Source organism: Cavia porcellus, unplaced genomic scaffold, assembly GCF_034190915.1.
Source record: "Cavia porcellus strain 051 isolate PalLab524CR breed Dunkin Hartley unplaced genomic scaffold, mCavPor4.1 scaffold_17, whole genome shotgun sequence".
Classification (NCBI taxonomy): domain Eukaryota; kingdom Metazoa; phylum Chordata; class Mammalia; order Rodentia; family Caviidae; genus Cavia; species Cavia porcellus.
This window is the reverse complement of record NW_026947500.1, coordinates 10,061,747-10,085,482: the sequence shown is the minus strand read 5'-3', so window position 1 is coordinate 10,085,482 and position 23,736 is coordinate 10,061,747. Positions and strand designations below refer to the sequence as shown.

Here is a 23,736-nt window from a genome sequence, read left to right as displayed (position 1 = left end):
GTCAAAATATGAAGAGTTGTTTCAAATAAAAGAAGACTTTGGGTTTTGATATTTATATGATTTTTATCCTTAGAATCAGAGAGCTGTGCTTTGCAAGGAATCAACAGCCTGCTGCTTTATAGGTGTGTGCATCATATGTGAGAAAACGCAGGGACTCAGGTGGATCACAGATCTATTGCCGTAACTTTAAATTGCAATCTACAGGGATACATAAATAAAAAAGCTTTGAATTTCATTTTTTTTAAGAAAACCATGTAACACATGGTGATTTATCTTAAGTGAAGTTACAAACTTATCCCATCCTTTGCAGACAGTATGCAATGCTGTTCAGGTTTCACACTGCACAATTTTGGGACCTATCACTCACAAAACAGTGAGACTCATTCACAGTGAGTCATCTTCCTTGCATCTTAGATGTTTGCCTTTCACTTCAGGCTCAACTATACCTACGAATATACCAAGCTACCATATCCTTATTAATCAGGTCAAAAATTCTCTCTTTTATCAAATTTTCAAGGACTTGTAAGGGCTTCATATATATTATTCTAAGATGGTTAGTGGCTGGTGAATGCATAATCAGGCTTTGGGTTTAACTCCAATTCAGTTTATTACTTGGTTCTTGCCTTTGGAATGGTTTCTTAACCACTAGCTTCTGTTTCTGAAGATGGGATGCATACCTCTGAGGACATCAGCTATGTGAATCCAGTCCACACACCCAGGTGTGTTCTCCCTGAGTATAAATCCCCACCGAGATAGTCACAGGGAACTATCAGGTCAAAGATGTAGGTCAGAGACTTTCTGAAGATGACCGATTTTTGTAACACAACTGTTTGGGCTGGCAGGTGGGGGAGTTGAGAGTGGTGAAGGAGTGGAATGCAAGGGAACAGAGGAGCACCAGACTGCAGCGGGTGAAGCAGGAGCTGTGCCTGCTGAGGTCTGCAGGGTTCCGTGCGCAGGAGACCCAGCCCATCTCGCTGGGCAGATGGCCGGCTTTTCAAAGGGCAAGTGGGGTTGACAGCTATAAGAGTGCAAGGATGGGATATATTTTGCACTGTCATCATGCCTACATTTCGTGTGACATAAAGGCATACTGTTTCTCCTTGGCCCTTTTTGGGGCATGGATTCACTTCTCCAAGGCAAAATAAACACTGTAGAGGAGCTCCCTTATAACCTCCCCCCCCCTTGCCAAACACAAGGGTATTTGTTGGATATTTTGATCTTGTCTACCTTGTCTGAGTTTACAATCTGCTCCCCCTCACTTCCTATGTTTCTGGAGGGGCTCACGACCTTGGGATTCTAATTCAGAAGCACAGGGGAAGACACAGGGTCCATGCTGACCACAAAATTCTTTTCTACTGCAGACAGGGATTGGGCTAGCAGTGGAAATGGCACCATCAGTACCAGAATATTTTTTCAGAAACTAATTTGGCTGAGAGAGAAAAGATTATTCTGCTTCTAAGACTGCTTAAAAGAAAGCACTATCAGAATTGGCTACATCCTTCTGATCATCTTCCCACTGGATAGGGCTAGCATGTAAGTAAATACTACTTTCCAAATTCCATCCTAAATTCAGGGGGTAATTTTAGTGTTGTGCTCAGTTTTGCCAGTTAGATGTGGCTTAGGAATGAACAAAAGGATTCCAGTGAATTTGGACAGCTTGTGACAGTGCAAGTTTGGTAGGATTCTTTCGATATAGTGTTTGGTCATTGCCTTAAAGCAGTCTCTTGACGCCAGGAGCACTGAAGCAGTCCAGCTCTATAAAGGGCATTGTGTTGAAGAGAAATGAACCCTTGTTCAAGAAGCTTTAGAAGCTTAACATAGTCTACACAGGTGGAAATTCTTTTCAACTAGATATTACTCAGTGTGTTTGAAAATGTTTTCACTGTGTTGAGGCAAACTTTTAAGTGGAATGCAGATGGTGTTTTACTTTTGTATTTCTCTTTTCTATTTTTTTGGTGATTAAAAGTTTATGAACATTTGTGTAAGACTTATTCAAATCTTTCCAACATCTGTGGTCCTGTTTTTAGTCCCGCAAGAATCCACAGACGGTATAAACACTGGATACTAATATTGCTGAGTATGTCTAGCCAGGAGTAGGATGACTGGAATATCTCAGTTATGAAGAAACAGCACAAAGGCATTTGCCATTTTAGTAGTGCAGTACAGTAGCTGGAGAAGGAGACCTTTTAAGTCTGTCTGGACCGGGGAAGTGTTCTTCTAAAAAGAGCCTCTGAAGTCATTGCAAAGGAAGAGTTGATTATCTTTATAGCATATTTAATAATTATCTACATGAGGATAGTAGGACCCGTCCACGTGCTCCCTCTTCTCCAATGTCCTCCCCCTTTTGCCATAGCCCTAGTATAGCCTCATCTGCATGGGTGTACCAAGACGCAGTGCTGCTGCTTCCCAAGACAAGTGAGAAGACCAGAATCTCATGCCTGGGGATCCTTTATGTGAGGTAGCACACACCTAAAACAACATACCACAGTCTAAAGACAACATTGTGAAGTGAAACATGCACTTTATTGCAATTATTCATTTTGGTGTTTATTATCCTAGGTATTAACTATTTCTAAAGGATCCCCAAATCATCACTTAGGTGAAATTATAAAATGACATTTCTGAAAAATATTTAGATCCAATGAGCCATAGTAGGTTTCTAGGAGTGACTTCAGGGTAGCTAAGTGAACTTTTCTGTTTTGAATATGGTAGAGTCAAGAGACTGTAGATGCCTGGTTCCACTTAAACCCTACAACAAACTTGCCTTGCCTACTGTGTGGACAGCAAAAGAGACCAGTGAGTCTGTTTATCTTCAGAGGTCTAAGAAAATGCTATCCATGTGAGTAGTTGTACAGAACTGATCTAAAAGTGATTGATAGTAATATTTTGGAATAACTTCAAGAATTGCTGACAGTTATAAATGTGCCCTGAAATATTAGCATGCCATTTCACCATTTCCACTGGCATGCTTTTGTAGTATTTTTGTACCAAAAGAACTGAGACTTTGGACTACTTTGAAGAAAAAATTTATATAATTTAGCTTTATTTTAATGTCTTCTACGGAAACACTGGGGATAAAGTATGTTGGTATAGTTGTTAATTCAGGATATTTAAAGTATTAAATACATTATAAGAAATTAAGTGAACTTGTATATTTAAAAATTATTATTAAAAATAATTTTTATTTTTATTAAAAATAATAATTATTAAATATTATTAAATTTTTTTTCCAAAAAAAAAGTATCTAAGCTAAGAGTTGTCAAGGTCCAAATTAAAAGGAAATAGTAATTAGATTAAGAAAAAAATAGATATCACTGGATCCGCCTGGGCCTGATACACTAGACTTCAGTTTTATAAGAAAATTAGTTGTGTTTAAATTAATTTGAATTGTGTTTCTATCAGTTGCAACCAATAAACTTGACAACTATGTGGGAATTGTCATTGGGAATTAAACATTATCATAGAAAACATTTTTTAAAAATTATCTCCCCCCCCCATTCCCTATTTACTATGGATTTTAACTTAAATTGATATTTTAAATTTTTTTTTTTTTGGTACCGAGGATTGAACTGAACAACTTTGTGCTTGCCAGGCAGGCGCTTACCCCACTGAGATAAACCCCAGCCTGTATTTTAAAGTTTAAATTAAGCATTTCTATTCTTCTGCCACCGAATGAGTTATTTCCAGAGACACCCAAAGGGACTTCCGAGGCCGCACCGTAAAAATCCTGCCCGCAGTGCAGTGGCAGCAAGGGCTCCTCCAATGGTGATGATACTGCTGGCCCAGTGTGGCACTAGTCCTGTTCAGGGTCTCAGGGGCTGTGACAATCAAGGGCACACACAGAGTGGACATTCCACCTCACAGCAGGGCAGTGATGGTGTCAGAGTCAATGAGTAAAGGAAGCGTCCTAAAGACTTAACAGAGAAAGGGGCAGAGGTGACTGTCCTAGGTCCTAGGCACAGAGTCACAGAATTGCCAATCATCAAGTTGGCAGCGGGAGACAACAGATTTTGTAGGGAGAGTAAGAAAACAGACCTGACCCCACTGGACCTGTCTGCTACCTGAGGTACTGAGTGGACTGAGACCAGTACAGCTAAAAGGAGACCTAGCCCACAATCACAGCATAACCAAATGAAGGGGACACATAGTTACAGGAAATAAATGCTCATTCATTTACCAATGTATCAACACGTTGTTTTGTTTTTGTGATAACCAATCATATACTAACACCATGGACTGAGAGTGGTGCAAGTGCATTGGAGACAGAGAAACACAAGTAGCCTTTGCCTTCTAGGAGACAAAGCCTAATCAGAAGTCTCTGGAGGCGTGCACCAGTAACCATCAGTGTGCGATGGTTAAATAGCAGCAGCTGCTACAAAATACTTAGGGAGCAGATGCCGTTCCTGGGTGATCACAAGAGGCTTCCTGGAAGCAGATAACAAAGTGGCACAAGTAGTCCTTATGAGGAGGGATCCGTGCGGATTGCAAGGTGACAGGCTAATTGCTTATACTAATGTGACTTTAGGCATATTTGGTTTCTGTGAACTGCATTTCCCTCCTTTGCAAGTAGAGAATACTATATCAAATACCCAGGGTCTGGTCAGGATAAGGGAAAAATCTGAGATAGGACCTGAGTGAATCCCAGAAGTGGCAAAAGTATCACCAGTGTCCCCTAGCCCAGCACACTGAGAGAAAACCCACAGGGTCCCCCAGAAGACCAGGCAGGAGCTTAAAGTTCAACCCAACTCAGAATGCTTCATGTAGCCTTATGATCCAAGAGGAGCAAAATGACCAAGAGTAGCAAGAAGAGTCCAGTGCGGAGGCAGGAGGGGCAACAGCACCCTTAGGAGAGTAAGGACTCAGCAACTTCTCCCATTTTACTTCCAAGCGAGGATAGGACTCAGGAAACGCTGAGGACCAGGTGGCACAGCCTCCCTGTGCTCCAGCCATTGACAATACCACACTGCCCAGCAATCCATCAGCATCCTCTTCCGAGAACCTAGAGGTCAGGGAAAATGGAAGCAGAATCCCCTCCTGGCTGGAGAAGAAGTTCCTGACAGCCGGAAGGGATTCGAAATAGGAAGTACTTCCAAAATACGTAGACACTTTATTGCTTTTGCAGTGGAGTTTACGAATTTTAACTTATGCCAGCCACGTAAACCAGGCATGGCCTGTATTTGTTCTTTTCTTCCTTCTCTCTTCCAGAAATTTGCACTTGTGGATGCGATTCTGTATGGAACTGACAAAAACAGAAAATTAACAGGTATATATTGCCTATTACCGATCTGTTTCTATGGCTTTAAAATGAATTCAGAGCACATGTTTCTCTCAATGGCAGGAAAGACACTTTACTGCCACATGGAAGGGGGATCATATTTTTTAAAAAATCATTTCTATATACCTATGTCTCCGGCTTTTCAGACCAGAGAAGTTGACACAATTGTGACTGACCTATGAGCAATTTTTGCAAGCTGGGAAAATGGAACCAAGTGTCCACTTACCCACAAGTGCAGCACTCTGGGGAGATGGAAAGGCTTCTTTCACTGGTGACATTTAGGAAAACAGCAGGGACAGCTATCACTCTGTGTGGCTTGGCTGCCTGAAGGGCAGTGTCACTATTGCTGAGAGCGCAGTTCCCAGGGCTCCAGGAAATGGGTCAGAATTGACAGCAGCCACCGCTCAGCCGCACCTCGCCCACAGCCGCTTCCACCCAGGTCTTTTCTGGGCTCCTCCTGTTGGCCTCAGATGTCAGCTCCCCTCCTTTCTTCGACTTCCCCTCTTTCCCACTCTCAGCCTGCCAGGAACACAAATCCAAAATAGTGTCCAAATAGAAAAATGAGAAAAACTTTCCTGGAAAAATTACATTGAGAGCATTAAAAAACCTTATTCATGGTTTGCCCAGAATTTAACTTTTTAAACCCTATATTTTGAAGTTTCTGTGCTAAGGCCGAGGATGATTTGGAGTCTGCCTTAGTTTCTTGGGTTGACTCTTGGGAGGCCAATAGATGCTATTGTAATTCTACAGATTTCAAAATCAAATATTATATATTCGTTAATATTGTGGATAGTTGATCATTGTCTTCGGAGCATAAAAACTTTCTAATTTAAAATGTAAACCTTCACTCAATCAACATACTCTATGGAGAAATATTACCTCATTGGTAGGTCATGAAGAGCCACTGTATTGCACCCCCATGGCTGAGTGGTACTGAACTAATTTTGTAGAGTCAGGGAAGGCTGGGTCAGAGGTCCCTCAGGACTATGTACAGACCCTCATGCAGGTCAAACTTGTGCAATATCTGTCACCTTCTCTGCAATGGAGTTGTAATCAAAACCACCACTGGACCTAGTCAGCATGAGGCTTTTATTTGATAGTAAGAAACTGGGTACCATTCCAGTGTGAACAGTAAGACAGTGCAGTCTGAACAAGACCACCCTAAGGAGCAGATTCAAAAAGGTGAATGATACAAGGGTCTGAAGATGAGAATAAAATCAGGTCAGGAATGGAGTTGGTAAGAGTAACCAAAGTCAGCTGCCTCCTGAATTTGGAGAGCTGTGTGCAGTGTGCCATGTTAAGTGGTTTCCATTGCTCGAGTTTATATAGTTACTTCTATTTGAGGGACTTCTTAAAGGACCCCCACAATTTTGACCCTAGCATTGACATGAATGATTGCCATTATGCTCATTCTTATAGCAGATTGTTAATTTCAAAGGCGGGTTCCCAGCATTCGCCCTCCATCTTTGTACTCCAGCCTGACAGTCAATGTGATACAAAATGGAGAATGTCCAGAAAGCACTCACACATACCCACACCCACTGACAGCAGCAGCACAGCCACCCTATTGTCCAGCCAGTTGTCCTTCACTTGCAGCTCTGATTCAGCAATTCGCTCTGCTGTCCCCTCAGCTACTGAGGTACATGGCCCCGGAGAGAATTATTTCCTGTCTCTGTACCAAAGAATATTCCACTTGTTTATCAAGTCACAGCTGTGTTTCAGTTGGTGTCCCTGGAGGGTCAAAACAAAACAAAATCCATTCTTCACACTGCAGCCAGAGTGGTTTTTTATTTAATGCAAACCTGATCACGTAACTCCTTTTCAGCAGCATGTCATTTTCTTTAGAAAAAAAAAAGCCCAGAATGCTTCTCAGGCCCACCTGGTCTCATGTTGCTGGGCCCTTCAGTCTCCTCTCCCCTCTCTGCTCAGCCACTGTGGAGTGCTTTATTCAGACTCTCAGCTCCATGCGCTCCCCACCCAGCCCAGGACCTGGATACATGATTGCCTGCACTTAATTAATATAGCTCCTCCCTTGCCAGAGAGCTGAAATCTAAAGCCACTCATTCTGCAAGACTCAGTTTACTTAGTGAGAGAAATCTTTGCAGACATCCCTAAAGTCCAAATGCTTCTCTGCTGAAGCCACACAAATTTGCTGAAAACCTTATTCTGTCAATGACATATTTAATGTTAATCTTGGTTCACTATTCTCTAAGCTCTAGAAGGGTGAAATAACAGATGTAGAATCTGTAGTGCCCAGAACTCCTATGGTATGGGTGGGCAGTGTTCTTTAAGAAAAACAAAACAAAAATAGTTTATTTTGCTTATTTTACCAAACAGCACATGATCATGTGATCATATTATTAAAGCCAGGGGATCTCAACTTTACATTTCTTCATGATAAGTCTGCCTGTAGGCAGGGGCTACATTTATCTCGTTTGCTGCTATCTAAACTCTCTGGTACCTGGCATAAAATTTTAGGTGGAAGACTACTACTTATTAATTTTCTAATCACTGAATTAGCCAAAGGAGGAATTATAAATTCTATAAATTTTAAATATAAAGTCAACATAAACTTACCTATAGACTTCCATTGGGAATGACATTAGCATATGGACTCTGAGTTTTAGACAGATCATATATGGATGATGACACTTCATCCTGTGTCCCCCATGAGAGAAAGGCAAGAACTGTTGCATGAGTGTACCATGGTGGCACCACTGTCAGGCCAATCCTGACCTTTAGCCCTTGCTCTAAGCAAAGAAATTTGATGTTCTCTTATCCTACAAGTCTGAATCAGGGATCTATGATAAATGCACATTGCTTATAAAATTGGTAGTTTCTGTCTATGTTCCATTTTCTGAGACAGGGAGAAGCCCACACAAGTGCCTGCAACATGCATGGAATCAGTGGAGATGTCAAAACAGCCCAGCCAGATCAGCCTCATATCTCAGCCCTAATTCTTAGTCAATGAGCATCCTCATAATTTATTCAATCATTTTTGAGTTTACTTAAATGTATACTAGGGCTGCTTATTTAAGGAAACTGTCGTAGTACCCATGTATATCAGTATGTATGTGTGTGTTTATATACATATATATACAATATGATGCACACATTGTCTTGCCTATTTCTGCCTCAGAGCACACACCAAATAAATGTCCTTTCTCATTGCTTCTAAATAAATAGCTTTTCTTTGCTTTAGAATAATCTCTGTACTGGAGATTAAATTATATAAGAATAAGGCATTCATTTACCCATTAATTCATTTTACTTTTAAAGGTTATTCAGCACCTAGTACATGCCAGACTGTGCTAGGCGTTGGGCAGGGAACAGGGTGGGAATCAAAGAGCCCTAAAATGATTTAAGAAGTGAAGACATATCAAATGAACTGGAAAAAAATCAAGAAGTACTTTTGAAAATCTTCCACTTCATCGTGATGATGCATTCTCTCTTGGAGATGAGCCTGTCTGGCTGTCTACCCTACTTCAAAGTGGCAGAATAAAGATGGAAAAATGTAGTCAGTCATGTGCCTTTTTGTGTAAAGGATACCAATTATCTTAATGTTTCCAACATTCACGGCTCCTGTGTTATCTAGACAATAATTTCCGAAGATTAAAACTTTCATTCTCAGTGGGATGGTGTCATTTTTGGTGCATATAGATCAGATAATTTCATATGACAAACCACCAAAACTCCTGTCTCTGATACAGTGCAACTGGTTCTTGTAAAACAAACTTCACTTACAAAAAAAAATGTTATCAAAGTTAACAGCATTACTCAAGATATCTCTCTCTCTCTCTCAATCCCCTCCCTCCCTGCTCTCTCTCTTCTCTTTCCTCTATTCCCTTCTCTTTTCTCTCCCTTGCTTCCCCCTCCTTCCTTTCCCATCATATTTGATTTCTCTCTGCGACCCCTGCATGCTGACCCTTCAATTGTTCCCAGCGAACAAGGCTTCCTCAAGTGCACACATTGTCTGGTGAGCCTCACCACACGCCCACTCCCACGTCCCTCTAGGTTTGTCAGATGAAACACAAAATGCCTGTTTGAAGTAGATAAACAGCAGACACTTTTTATGTGTACGTGTCCCTATATATTTCATGGGACATATGATACTAAAATTACTCTTTCTTTATCACAAATTTGCATATAACAGGACATCCTGTACTTTTCAGTTGCTACATCTGACAACCTCATCTCCACCCCTTCCTGGAGTCATGGCCTGTGACCAAGTTGCAGCCACTCTCAGTACTTTGGACTGCAATGCCATTTCCACTCTGGCCCATCCCAGTCCCCAAGATGACACATCTTTTCTAGATGCTACTCCAAGTCCCTTCCCCGCTCCCAGAGATGTTGCAAATCCTAGCTTTGCTTTCTCTGGTCTGCTCCCCAGTGATGATGTCTGATATCACAGGAACCCTTCCCCACCTCAGTCTTCCCTACCTAACAAGACTACAGCAGGATCTGGTCTCCTCCATGGCTGCTCTCATTCACAAGAAATAAATTACCTGACATCCTTGATAAAGCAACAGGGTAGCAGGTCTATATTCAGTTTTCAAGATAAAAAGTGGTTGCATTCATAAGTGAACATGAACACAGAAGGCCAAACAAGGCAGGCAAAAAGACATTACTTATTTCCTAAGAAGAAATGTAACTAAGTGGGAAAATATCTAATGAACCAATCTATGAATTAATAGTTATACAAAACATAATTTGTCTCAGAGCCTGCAGTTCAACCTCATAAGCACTCATAATATCAAAGCTTTTTTATTTCCTCTAAATTTATCAAGGTCTTACTTAATTGCTATAAACACCTGAAGACACGAGCAGATTAGCATATAAAATTGCAGGATTTTAGCTGATACATATTCATGAACGCATGTTGTTGTGATCAGGCAAATAATGACCCCAGACATTGATAAATTTGGTATAAGTAAAAGAAAAACACAGCACACAGTAAGAATTCGCTGTGGATCACAGGACGGAATCTTGGATAAGCCTGGTTCTAAGAGATCATTCATAACAATTATTGTATTCCTGTAATTCTTTCAAGAGAGAGATCAGCAAATGTTTAATCAGTAGGCATCATAAAAAAAAATACTGCCCCCAAAATGCTTGAATGTTAGATCAGTGCTAAAGAATGCTGGCTTCTTGGAAGGCGAATCCAGCTCCTGTTTCTCAGAATCTGTCTCACATTCTTCCTGGCATTCTTGCTGGGGTATGTACTGCCATTAGGGTAAGACTGACAGTTTCCACACATTTGTGGGAATCTCAAGTTACAGCTGTTGCAGGGTCTTCCAAATGAGTATCTTTTATCTTTCACTTAGATGGAAATATCCATCATGTGTTGGCTCATCCCGAGTTGCTACACTGTAGTTATTTTTGAATCTCTGGCCTGTTAACCCTTCTCGTTAGAACCTATCCATACATAGCTCCTATTCATTAAATTCTTTGTTCTCTCCCAAGCAGGCAGTGCCCCTGTGAGCTGGATACTGCATTTAGTCTGAACATAGCTGGACTGCTTTTGACAAAAGAATCTATGCAAATGCCTGAGGCAGTCCGAGAAACTGTGTGGCAAAGGCATGGACTGTGGCAAGCCCTGAAAAGGGCTCTTGAGAAAGAGGCAAAATTATGCAGCACATGATAGGAATGCTAATTAATTTCACCTGAGCCCACTAAACTACAGGCTCCTTCTGACCTCAGGATCCATTTCCAATTAACCTGGGGCAGGAAGCCCTTTAAAGTTTTTTTTTTGCTTTTGCTTTACCCTGTCCATTAAAGTCAACAAGGGAGTTTAGCCTAGAAATAAAAAATAATGACACTGCTGCCAATCTGGTATTTTTAAAGTATTCACTATGTTTCAGAAACCATGGCCTCTATGCACGGACTCATATATTCCTCACGATAATTCTGTGACACTGGTGCTCAACTGCCTCAAAGTGCAGATGCGTGCTCCAAGTCACAGTGAAGATCAATATTCAAATAGGGCCCTATCTCCCTCTCCATTCTTTACTCTCAACCATTCCACTGACAACTGGACTAACATTAATTGGGAAGAAATTGACAGCTGCTCACTTTGTGTCCTCAAGAAGTAATAGGAAAATCCTTTCCATTCACATTTTTAGGAGCCCCCTCCCAACTCGAATCCGTCTGCTCATAATGGAAATGAACAAGGAGTAGAAGATAGACGGGTGTGACCATGAAATGTAGTACTCCCGCTCAGCCTATACATAGTAGACTGACTGCTTAAGTATTTTAGCCTCCCTGGGCATGATCATGATGATACTTAGCCTGCAAGATCAGATGAGCATTAAATGAAATATGTAGAGAAATATATTTCACAAGTGGAAAAGTATGCTAAAGAGTGTATTACTATTATTAAAAGCCAGAATGACATAAAAAGTATATGATTTTTCTCAAAAGTATTTGCATCTCGACAGCGATGTTTACACTTAGATTCTGAGTGCAGTTGGGAGCAGGGTGGCAGTGGCACTTTAGAAGGTGAGACCCAGGGGTTCTGGGGAAGCAGCATAAGACCTGTTACATGGCTGGAGATGGGGAGATAAGCCTGGGGCTCCTACTCTCGAGTCATCATCAGGGACAGTGATTTGTCTCACCATCAAGCCCAGATACATAGACTGGATTCGTGTACTATCTTTGTTAGAAAATTCCCATTCAATTAGACATTTTCTAATTAGCTCTTTTAAAATACAGATGTGATAATTTGAAAGTAGTTATCATCTGTGGAGATACTAACATAAATACGATCCTTTTGAAGGTGTCTAAGAGTCTGAGAGGGAATCATCAGGGCTAAGCAGAAGTGCACACGCTCCAGTTTGGGGTTTGGTCTGGGTAGACTTGGGCAGGGAAAGCTTCCGGTTCTCCACATCACCTATTGCTCCATAACCTCAAGGGCTGCCTATGGGTCTTATTTCTATTGAAAGGTAAGTCAGTCCAATTATTTTGCAGGTCAATTAGGCGCGTTGAGGAAGGGGGCTAGCCACTGTCATCAGTGTCATTTCACCTCTCTCTGTGGCATTTCTCATACCTGTGTGGTGCTTTGAACACTCATCCAGTAAAAAAAGACAATGTGTAAGCCCTGTTTAAATATTTGTCTGGATCACTCGTTTGGTAGATGTTCCACAATATGACTTTAATCAAACTAGATGGGACTGAACTTAATTCAATTGAATTTAAATTAATTGAACTGCTTCCTCGTCTAACCTTGCATCAACTAAGGAAAGGCTTCCATTTTCCTCCCGGTGCTATCTCAAACTAGCCTTATCTTCGAGTATCCCGACAGTGAATGGAAAGCTCATCTGGCCAGATGTGGGGAGTCCTTTCTGATGCCATTTCAGCTCCCTCAACCTTACCTCCCCAGATCCTCATCCGTTTGAGTGTGGAGTGTGTGCTCATGCCGGGAAGTCAGTCCCACTTTCCATGCTCGCCACCACACTCACCGCTGTCTGTCATCTGATCAAGCATTGAACAATCCCTATGTCTCTTCTTGCTCCAACCCCCATTCTAGTCTGTACCACAAAACTAGAGAGTTCTCATTTCTTGCAAAAGAAAAAGCAGTAAATTACCAATAATGCCCCCCGATAAAAACTTGTAAGGCCTTCACATAGTCTGTGAACACAATCCAGAACCCTCTCTCCTGAAATGTTCATACTTTACACCAGTCCCCAGTCTTCATTCAGCCATTCCAACCAATCTTCTCAAAGGCTCCACAGTTCTTCATACTGTACATTGTCCCCTCAGCCTAAAGGTTCTCCTCCTCCTTCTGCTACTGACTGACATTAGTAAATATGCTCCACCAGGTCCTACTGTCATGCACTACTCTGGAACACTCTTCAAAATGCATGCCAGAACCTGAAAGTACACATATAAATGTGATTATCAATTTCATTTCCCTCTAAATAACAAGATTTCTGAAAATAGGGACCATTCCTGCATTCTGACCATTCCTGTTGCTGGGCCTAGCATTGGGCCTGACATATGATAGGGAACAAAGACCATGTATTGCTGAAAGTTGAAAGAATGGATTTCACTAGCTCTTAGAGCCATGAAATGTCAATCCAGAGGGCAGAGACATGATGAGCTGATAAAACCCACCTACTTCTTATTCTGTCTCTCCTCCCGTTTACAATTACTCGTTTCTGTTTCAGAAACGTGGGGTATACACTTTGCAGTGGCATTTGCATTACATTTCCAGGGTGGGATGACAACACCGTGGATCACAGAGATGTTCAGAATGACTTTTGACAAGCTTTTTGTTATGGCATGGAGTATTTTAGAATGCTCATTATTTATAGAGCAAAGTTTAGAACAGTCCCTGTCACATAATCATTGGAAGGATGACCCTCAGGGCACGTCAGAGTCCTGTCTTGACTCATTGCTTCAGCAGGCTCCTGAAGCAGGCCACACGGGAGGCTGCCTCCTCTGTATAAAGGGCTCCTGGGATGAGAAGGGAGCACAGCGTCGCACTGTGGTGCAGCTGCACTTGTTTGGAAGTCCTGCCTTATGTTGTGCTGTGATATGCCTTACAGCAGCCTCTCCTGCTGTGTTCTCAATGTTTATAGTCCCCCAAAATTTGTGTTGAAATCGTGTCTGTGAAAGTGATAGTTTCAGACAATGAAGCTTTTGAGAGGTGATCAGATCAAGAGGGTGAACACCTCTTCATGAATGGGGTCAGTGCCCATTTAAAAGAAATCCTATAAATCTTCCTCGTCCCTCTCACAAGATGAGTACACACCTAGAAGACACCTCTGTGAAGGAGAAAAAGGACCCTGAATTTGCCAGTGCCTTTGAATCCCCATCCTCTAGAGTGAGAGAAATATATTCTTGCTGTTTATAAGCTATCTGGTTTATGGTACTTTGTTACACAACCCTGAACAAATTAAAATCCCCACCCACACACCATGCTCTTGGAACCAATACCAAGTAATCCTAAATGCTTTCCACAAGGCAATCCTTCAGTTATTTGAAGAAAACTAACATCTGAAGTCTTCTGTATTTTATGCTTTTCCTAGCCTTGATTTTTTAAAAATTTATAGACCACATCTTGCTATTTTATTGCATGCATTCTTATAAGCTATCTTAAATCCTAGGTACACGAAGGCCATATATAAATAAATCTGTCTTTCTTTTCTTCAGGCAACAACTCAAGTTCCCCACTTGACAGTCTTGTCACAAGCTCTCTATATTACCATCCCATGTCTGATCACCATGACACTGGAAAAGAGGCTCTACACAACCTCAGTGAAACCATCAAAGAAAGGAAATTAACATTGCACATCATTACACACGCTCTCTTCTCCCCATTCAGTCTGTACCAATTGTCTCAGTCATACCCTTAAGAGTGCAAAGATCTAGTGCAAATTTAAACACTTGGCAGTCTTTAAGTCTCCAGCAATCCAAAACACTCCTCCAGTCTTCCCTTGACATGCATCCCCTTGAATTTTTGAAAATGAAGTCTAGTTATTTGTAGAATGGCCCTCAGACTGAGTTTGTTTGATGTTTCATTACAACTAGATTCAAGTTATACATACTGTTATAATTAGATTCAAGTTTACATACATACATACTCTTCTATGTCTTCCTATCCAGTTAACTTTGATAATTGGATTAAGATGTTATCTGCCAGGTTTCTCTAAAAGTTACTCTTTTTTTCTTCTTTAACACATGAATCATAAATATTTTACAGGAAGCACTTCTTTAGGACTATGTAAATACATACTCTTAAAATTTTACCCACTTAATTTTTATTCATAGCCAAGATATTTCTTGGCTTCATTATTATTATAATGGCTGCCAATTAGTGATTGTCTAATGCAATTATTCACTTCACGTTTATTAATCAGCATTTACTTCTCATATCATCTCATGTCCTTTTTTTGTGCTCATATCATTCTTGGTCTTTAAGTCCTTGGATGCTCAGTTTTTCTAGGCTTCTCTTGTACTTGTCCTGATCCATCTCTGGCATCAGCCATTTATCTAAGAAACCATGATGGATTTTAATATGGGATAATATTTAGTAATTAGGATTTGCCTTTAATGTGTGATTTTTGTAATTGGAGTGTTACTATTCCATGACGTTTTTGTTGGTCCAAACTAGAAAATGCAGTCATCTATTGGTATCTTTGGCAGATTAGTGCTGGGATACCAAAATCTGCTGATGCTCAGGTCCCTTGTATAATATGGCATTGTATTTGGATATAACCTATGTACATCCTACCTTATATTTTAAATCACCTCTAGATAACACAATGCAAATGTTACTTAGATAACTGTTACACTTGGTTGTTTAGAACATAATGACAAGGAGAAAATCTATACAGTGTCAGCACTGATACAATTTTTTAAAATATGTTCTACTTTCACTGATTGAAGCCACAGATACAGATATGAAAGACAAATTACATGTGTGTGACATACACTTAAGCAGACATAGACACATCTACATTTCTTTTTCTATGTCTATATCTACCTATGTACGTATTCCCATTACCTCCAATTCTAAGCTTACATCATTTGGGTTCACTCCACTTTTCTCCTTTTCCAAATTTACAATTCCTTGCTTAAAGTATGTGGAACATAACTCCGGGTATCTTCAGCATATTTACCATATTGAGTCAACCTTGTGCATGCATTCAGCTCACTGTCATGGCCCGGCTGTGCATCCCACACAAAGCCGCCTGAGGCCCTGCCTACACACTCTCTCTCTCTCTCTCTCTCTCTCTCTCTCTTCACTCTCTCTCTCTCTCTCTCTCTCTCTCTCTCTCTCTCTGACACACACACACACACACACACACACACAACCCTACTCAGACCAGGACCTCCTGGCACCATGTCATATCTCCCCACCGCTCCCACCTCACCTTCCTCACAGAAGCTAGTTTTGTTCAGTCCCCCATAAGGGTCTCTAGCCTCGATTATTCAGGAAGTTCATGTGTGTTATGATGGACGAGCATAATGTCCCTTGCCCAGCAAGTACTCACTTTAAGTTTTTAAAATATAATAAAATAAACTTTTTTTAGAAAAACTTCCCTATGTGAGGTTTTTCACATAAAATTTAATGTTCATTCAGAAAATAACATAACTTATTCATTATAACTTTCTTATTATAAAAAGAAAATAATCCAATAACAAGCAATAACAAACAAAAAGGAGCCTTTCAAGAAGCCTAATCTTAATTTACTTTTATAATAACCAAAAGTCCTTCATAATATTATTTTAATTAATCTTACTCTTAATTTACTTTTATAATGACCAAAAGTCCTTTTATAACGACCAAAAGCTGACCTTCATTTTTCCCAGTCTGCTAGTAAGGAAAAAACTTTTTAAGTTTTTTTTTAATGTCTCTGTCACGTCATGAACTTGAACTATTTCATGCTCATATTCTTTTTGCTCAAGCTGTCTGAAGCACACTGTGGAGGGCATCAAAACCCACAACGTGGCTTTTGTGACTCAAGTGTGACTCAGAGTCTTCCCAAGAGGGTTTCCTCATCAGGCCCATTGACCTGGAGGTCCAGGTCTGAGCATTTGGCTCTTCCATTCCATATCCTGTTTGATTCTCTTATAACTTTTAAAAATTGTTAACATATTACAACAAAGCTTGTACAGCTTTCTTCAGTGATATTATACTTTGTTTGGCTGATTTGTTTTCAAATGTAGTACACACAGATGTGATAGGGTTGTAAAATAAACAGGTGTGTGGCTCATGAAAATAGGGTTCATTACTTTTGTACAAATAAATACTTATATTTATATAAATATACAGCTAGTAAAAAATATTTTTAGAAGTATTTATCCATTAGGATTAAGATTCACTTCAGATTAAAGGCGACAGCTAACCAGCATTCAAATTTCTTAAACTTAAACTAAAACTTCAGTAAATATAAAGGCTCAAAGTGAGCATTTCAGGGACTATTGAACAGTGCTGACCATAAAACTTTAGGTTTGGTCCAATTTCAGATACAGTAGGTATTCAGTTGCTAGTGTCATCATCTTTAATTTTCATGACAACAATAACAATCCACAAATATTGTTATACATATTCCTCACAAGAACACTTTAAGGTAGAAAACACAAAGGTTATAACATGATTTCACAAGCTTACACATCTAGTAAATGGTAGAACCAAAATGCCATCCTAGGTTTTCATTCAACCCACACATCACATCTCTCCAGACTAGATTATGTTTGTAATCGGTTTCCAATTCCTCAACCACATCTTCTTATGCTGTGCATCCAAACTCCCTTCTACCTAATGAGGTAGATAAATCAAGCCAATCAAGTCTAACCTCGTGGGGAAAATGCCTTCTGAAAAGATGTTTTATTGAAGATAACTGTCTTATTCACAAAACTATTTTCCCTGCAAATTAAGAGCAAGATATCTAAAAAATTTCTCAACCAGGTTATAGTCAGAAATCAGAACATTCTTCTGCTAATAATTAAGGGCAGTTTTGAAACTAACAAAATAGGGTGAATTCTTTTTCTTCTGGACTATCATTTTTATATTAAAAAATAGTAAATTCCAAAGATGGTTGTGCAACAGCCAGGAGAACATAGAATGGGAAAGAAGGGATATTGATAGTCATTACAAAGACCAAAAATCACCATTTTCAGTTTTTAATGAATCTATTACTTTCATCTACTGAGCGTTCAAATCATTTTATCATAATAAGCACTATTTGTTGTGTTTTGATTATAAATTTATTACATGGTTATTATTTTTAGTGCAGAAAGTTATACAGAAGAAAAAATGCATACATTTTTAACTACCAAACAGTAACTACTTATTTCTCTTAAAAATTCCTTTTTATGTATTTGCATATATGGTTTTGTTTTTATAAAACTGAGATGAAATATGCTTTACTTTCTGCTTTTTTTCATCTGTATCAGTAGCCTTTTATCATGATATTAAACTGAGTAATGTGACATTACTGGATATGTCTACAGTAGGTATCCTAATTTATCTAACTCTTTTATTACAAATGGTAGTTTTTTTAATTTTAATTGTTAAAAATAACAATGTAGTAAATACCTCTGCATGTAAATCTTTGTCTACAACTTTGGGTGCATTCCTGCAGGTAAAGTTAAGTGATGAGAGGGCACAAATCCCTCTGAAGAATGATAATTCACATTGGAAAGTCCACTTCAGGAAATTCACACCATTTTATACTTCTAGTAATAGATTATCAAAACACTGAACCATTTAATATTTTAACAACATTTTGCTAATTTTCTAGCTTAAACACTATATCTCATTACTTGTATTCATTTTCATTCATTTAACTATTAATAAAATTGTGTATTTTGCATGTTAGTCTACCCTATACGTTTGTATACATATGCATCTGCTCTATATGTGTGCAGCATCTATTTTTTAATGAGATATTCATATTATTGCTAGAAACATATGTCTTCATGCACCAATGCCTTTTTCAAATATTCAATATAGCCCCTGACATATCTGTTGTCAACATTATCAGTTTGTCATTTGCTTTCAACTTTTATGCAGTCAAATCTTGAAGGTTCCACTATGTATCAGAGTTTACGGTGCTTAAAAGATACTACACATTTTGGTAAAGAGAATAGTTTACCATCAATTTTTCCATTTATGGCTATATAGCAGAAATTAAACTAAGCTGCCTTGGGAGGCCAATAACTCCTAAGCAGCAATCTCTACAGGCAATTTTAGAGAGCTGTGAATTATACAAAGCTACACTTCCAGACCCAACCTTCCATAACCATTTTCAGTGGAGATTTGAACTGACCTAGGGCCCTCTGGGAACTGTATTTTTCTCCATACATAACAGTACTTCCCAGATATAAGAATTAAATCTTATCAAAAGCACTTTAAGAATCTTCTAGGAGACGTCAAATATCTATCGCTAAATAGCATTTTGATGAGCTAAGCATATGGACTTACGGACTACATTTCCTTTAAATAAACACAAGAATATAAAATAAAAAGGTGTTTGGTCAACTTTGGGATGGTTTAGAAGGAAAAACTGAGTTTAATTGAAGTATAAAATATAATTGTGCATATTCGAGCTCAGAATAAGTTGGGTCTGTGTTGGCCACAAGTAACAATAATTCCTGAAAGAAAAGCAGGAATTCCAGGAATATTTCATATCAACCTACATTCCAAATCCCTTTGTGACCATATTTTCAAAAGAATGTACAAAGTGTATTACTTTTCCTTTCATTTCAATTCTGCAACTGTAGGAAATTAAGATTCACATTAAGCCAGATGAGGCCTTCCATCCCACTCCAGGCTGAGCCAGCCCAAATGTGTGTAGGAGAGACCAGACCAGTAGCACAGAATTACCTTCGAGGAATTGAGCTAGTCTCAGCCAAAACTGCCATCTGTCCACCGTGAAATCTGTCAATTGTGGCTATTTATGAAATATTTAGTTGAGCCTATAAATGATTCTGTCTTACCTTGCCTACTCTCTCATCACGAATCATACAGAGCTGCTTTTCTGAAAAGAGATTAGCATAGAACAGTCACTAAAAATATTCATGAAATGTAGATTGCTGTTATGACAAGTAAAAGGCTGGGCTTTGGAATGAAGCCTAGAGTCAAACCCTGCTGACACTTGTTATGTATATTGGATTTGCCTTTAATATCTCTGTGCGTCAGTTTATCTGGCTGTGAGATGGGAACAGTGATACCTGTCCTGCCACATCCAGTGGTAGTGGGAAAGTGTCATTGAGAAAATAAACACAAAAGTGGCCATCGATAGCAGTTTCTTAGCACATGGCACTTTCATAGGACTGCCTAGCGATGTTTTTCAAGTCACGTGACAAAGAACTGTCAGTGGAGTTAGTAAGGAAAATGGGGGTCAGTTGACAATAAGATTAAAGATGTTGTAAGAATATTTAGCCTTCACTTCATTCTTTGGGAGCGGTCTCCTTTCTTCAACATGATACCATCTACATTTTCATAAAGCTAGAATTCTTAAGTAGTATTTGAGGTGTTATGGCTTAAATCTAGATGTCCCCTAAAGTCTCATGCAGTCACAGGTGGGGCTTTTCAGAGGTGGCTGGATCTAGAGTGTAGGATGCTGGGAGGAAGGATGTGCGATTACTAAATTATTTCACTGATTGACTTGGCACAGTTCTGGTAGATTAAGGGTGCCTCACCCTAGGTGTGAGTGCTACTAAGGGTGTGTAGCCTGGATAAGATAAGGGACAAAAAGAGGGTTAGGGTTAGGGTTAGGGTTAGGGTTAGGGTTAGGGTTAGCGGACTCTACCATGCCCCTCTATTATGCCACCTTGCTTTGGAGCAAGTCAATTATGGACTAAAATCTCTACAAACCATGAACTACCATAAACCTTCTTTCCTGTAACTTTGGGTGTCAGGTATTTTGTCTTAGCAATGAAAAATGTAACAAAGACATTGCCTGATTTTTTTGATTTGTTAGTGTTATCTGGAATGACTTACAAATAACCAGAAAATCATCAATGGAGAAAATTCCAGGTTAACCAAAACATTGTTGGTGCATCTCAAAAATGTTAAACATTTTCTAAACAGTATTGGAATCATATTCTTTTTCTCAGGCAACAGATTCTGCAAGGCATTGCTGAGGATTCTGAAAACAGTCGTTTTTATCTCCAATAGACTGTTTTTCCCAAACTCTAACCCCTAAAAATGTTATCACTTTACTCTAAAAATGTTCACAAGGTCATGCGTGATAGTATGTATGCGGACTCCAAATGTCTTCTACAAAACCAAAGCAGAAAGAGTAAGGGAACAGCTTAAAACTAAGTCTATGAGATTCTTAGTATTTAAAGACATACCAGGAAAGTGTGAGACCCTTCATAAAATGTTGGAAAATTTGACAATATTACTGTATCATAAATCTGTAATTAAAGTATCTCAGAATTTAGATTTCATAATTTAAATGAGAAACACATCTGAGTGTCATAAACTTTACCAGACCAGAGCGTAAATGAAACCCAGACCAATATCAGTTTTCACCTTATTTCTTATTTATAGCTTAACACTTGACTATTATACATAAAGCCATAGACAACATACTTTTCAAGACAAGGTCAAATTTAAATATCATGTTTATTTTCACCCGTGAGTATATTTCTCTTTTCATAAATATACAAGGTTACTGTACTTAGGTAAGAATATAAGCTTTTGAGTCAGATAGAAATGAAATGATCTGGATTTACTATAAATTATTAGTGTGATCCTGAGGAAGTGATGGATGTTCTCCATCACTTCAGTCTCAGTTTCAGTCTCAGTATTTAGAAATTGTGTTGGGCAGCATGAATTTTAGCTTAAAAACTGCAGTCCTAATAATCATTGTATTCTACCCCAAAATATGTGAGCAATGCTCCAGAGTATGTAGGTTAGACTCCTAAAAAGTGGCAAAAATTCATGATGTTCAGAGTATTTACACTAAAACTTTATTGTCCCAACCAAATTATTTTCTTTAAACACACACATACATACCCAAATGTTTCTTAAGATTTCTGGAGTTAGTCATTCTTCTTCATTCTGTTTTATATATGGACATTTCACAGCCTTTTAGCTCCTCACCTGGAGGATCACCAAATGGAGAAAACTGTGGGTGCCTCAAATTTGAACTCCTTACAAAAATGTGTTTCTTGAATAGGTATGGTAGCACACACCTGTAATTCCAGCACTTAGGAGGCTGAGGCAGAAGGACTACTGTAAATTCAAGGCCTGCCTAGAACTCATAGGGAGTTCAAGGACAGTCTTAACTATACTGTAAGACCTTGGCTGAAAATAAAGTTGTGTTTCTCTCTTGTGAATCAGATTTCCTTATGCGTAATCTTAGAGAAGTTTCATCCCTGTTTAGATTCTATTTCTTCCCTACATTCTTTGAATGCCTGTGCCTTCTCTGGGTCTGTCTTCAAAAATTTCAATAGTCATCATATAATAAATAAATTCATTAAGCTAAACTGAATGTTTCAAATGAGATCTTAAAACCACCTTCATAATTTAATAATTCTTACTGTCTTTGACCATTGCACCGAATAATATATCTTATTTTTAATAAGCCAGCCTCACTATGTTTCTCATAAAATGAAGTCCATGATGAACACTACCTAATGAATGCAAGTTCCATTTCACTAATAAGCTTGGTCTTGGCTGTGGGCTTTTTAGAAATGATTAAATATTACAAATGTAATCCACGTGTAAGAGTACGTGAAATGTTGGGGAGCAAAATTTCCCTAAAAGAAATTTTCCTAGCTCAAGAGTAAGGCCAGTATGGCTGGGGAAGGAGCTGAAAACACACAGAATAAGTGAGACTTGGAGCAGGAAGGAATCTGAAAGAGGGGGTTCTAACCAGTGGGGAAAGATTCTCCAGGAACCCCTTAGACCCGGGCACTTTTTTCCTCCATCTCCTTAAAGCCAGGAAGGTTTCTAAATTCCTCCCAACTAGTGTTGCAGCAGGCATTTTATATAGAGTTTCTTGTTCCAGAAGGAAAAATCACTGGAAATTATCCTTAGTGGAGAAGAGCTTGTGTTGCAAAAATATACTACAGACCTGCGAAATGACAAAAAAAAAAAAAGATAATAATAATAATAATAATAAAGGGACAGAGACAGTCAGGGAACTCTGTAATTAAAACTCAAGTACTTTGCATTTTCAAGACTGAGAGGAGACAGCTCCAGATCAAAAGCAAGGGAATGCGGTTCAGTCAAGCCCTGTGCTGGAACAGAGGATGCGTCCAAAAGGGGTCTTAAAAGCAGAGCAGAGGATGCTACAGAATGGCGTGATGAAGGAGGGAGAATACAGAGGAGTCAGCGGCATGGTAACCTTCATAAAAGAAGCCAAATGCTGTCTGGGAAATGTGCAGGTCTGAGGGCGGAGAGTCCCATCTGTGTGGCTTTGGTAAACAGAGTTGACCTCATCCAAGCAGAGGAGATATCTGACCTTTCTACTGTATACTTTATACAGGTCTAAATGAATTGCAGATTCTTTCCTGCAGCAATGTAAACCCTCAATCTTAAAACGGTGCTGTGTGCAGAGCAGGCTCACATCCTCCTCTTTATAAAACATTCTCATTTCTTCGAAGACAGTTATTAAATCACATCTCAGAACTCGGGTATCTTCAGGGAAAAAAAAAAAACTCAAACTGCTGTTACTTTGCTCCCCTCCCCCAAAGATTCAATTAACAAGAGGGAAAAGGTGGTGTGTTTTTAACAAGTTCTTCACGCTGAACTGCTTAGAGATGTACATTAGGCCTCCTTTTAGTAATAGGAAAAAATTATCTCGTCATGATTCGGCTCTCTTCCCCACCTCCAGCGTAAGACTGCAATCAATCAGCCGGACAGCAAGATTGATTTTCTAATTAAGCTGGCATTTGTATAGGCGCAGAGAGCCACAGAAGGCTTGCCTACTGTATCTTCCCAACACATTCCTATTTGTATTCATTTACCCTCACGCAGGCTGTTCAAAGTTGGG

General features: G+C 39.3%; 1 long non-coding RNA gene across 4 annotated transcripts in view; it reads right to left on the bottom strand.

Annotated features, from left to right (window-relative positions):
- Nucleotides 1-2,538: 2,538 nt before the first annotated feature.
- LOC106027181 (uncharacterized) overlaps nt 2,539-23,736 on the bottom strand; it is a 91,281-nt gene continuing 70,083 nt past the window's right edge. For 3 of the 4 annotated variants that reach the window (XR_010039999.1, XR_010039997.1, XR_002790588.2), the window contains 3 exons: nt 6,808-7,006; nt 5,502-5,794; nt 2,539-5,239 (listed from right to left, as the gene is read on the bottom strand). This is a non-coding gene — a long non-coding RNA (uncharacterized LOC106027181). Of the gene's footprint in view, nt 5,240-5,501; nt 5,795-6,807; nt 7,007-19,723; nt 19,765-21,752; nt 22,263-23,736 lie in introns of those variants that run through there. The other variant, XR_010039998.1, reaches the window with a different exon arrangement.